This window comes from Myotis davidii, unplaced genomic scaffold (assembly GCF_000327345.1).
Source record: "Myotis davidii unplaced genomic scaffold, ASM32734v1 scaffold1754, whole genome shotgun sequence".
In the NCBI taxonomy this organism is placed as follows: domain Eukaryota; kingdom Metazoa; phylum Chordata; class Mammalia; order Chiroptera; family Vespertilionidae; genus Myotis; species Myotis davidii.
Genome location: NW_006285993.1, coordinates 281,521 through 281,737, shown reverse-complemented (window position 1 = coordinate 281,737; position 217 = coordinate 281,521). Strand labels below are relative to the sequence as shown.

General features: G+C 73.3%; 1 protein-coding gene across 1 annotated transcript in view; it reads right to left on the bottom strand.

The window, feature by feature from the left end:
• The window catches only part of IL4R (interleukin 4 receptor), a gene marked incomplete at its 5' end in the record, with an annotated part of 43,920 nt that overhangs the window by 1,225 nt on the left and 42,478 nt on the right, over positions 1-217 (bottom strand).

Sequence of the window (217 nt, the reverse complement as noted above, 5' to 3'; positions counted from 1 at the left end):
CAGGGGCCCGGAGCCGCTGGGGCCCTGCAGGTGGCTCTGTGGGCCCCGCTCCCGTGCCTCCCTCCCGGCCGCGGCACACGCTGAGCTCTGTCAGTGTTGAGGACACGGTCCAGCCTCTGTGGCCCGGGGTCCGACAGCCTCACTTCTCACGGGCTTCTCCGAGTCTCGGCTCCGCCAGCCTGGCTGCCCTCCGGGGGGTGGCGGGGGTTTCACAGGC